Source organism: Sinocyclocheilus rhinocerous, unplaced genomic scaffold (genome assembly GCF_001515625.1).
Source record: "Sinocyclocheilus rhinocerous isolate Xijiao unplaced genomic scaffold, SAMN03320098_v1.1 scaffold299, whole genome shotgun sequence".
NCBI lineage: Eukaryota > Metazoa > Chordata > Actinopteri > Cypriniformes > Cyprinidae > Sinocyclocheilus > Sinocyclocheilus rhinocerous.
In genome coordinates, this window is record NW_015652998.1 from 1,996,988 (window position 1) to 1,997,382 (window position 395).

Sequence of the window (395 nt, forward strand, 5' to 3'; positions counted from 1 at the left end):
TCCTTTGGGGTCCGATCTTCTGTTACGGAAGGAGACTCACACAGAGGGTTAGAGAGAAACAATGATGTTTATTTCCAGCAAGTGAAGCAGAGGATACGGGCAGGTGAATATTAAGCTATATTAAGAATATTAAGAAACTATTCTGCCTTATTATGTGATAATAATAAAAAATACGTGATTAGTGTTTGTAGTATATAAACAAATCATTATTATTGGTTATTGTCCAGCAGTGTATCTGATTTCTTATCCAATTAAAAACTAGAAATAAGAGAAAAGTTCAAGTTGCCTATACACTACCAGTCAAAAGTTTTTGAACAGTAAGATTTTTAATGTTTGTTTTTTTTTTTTTTTAAGAATTCTCTTCTGCTCACCAAGGCTGCATTTATTTGATCCAA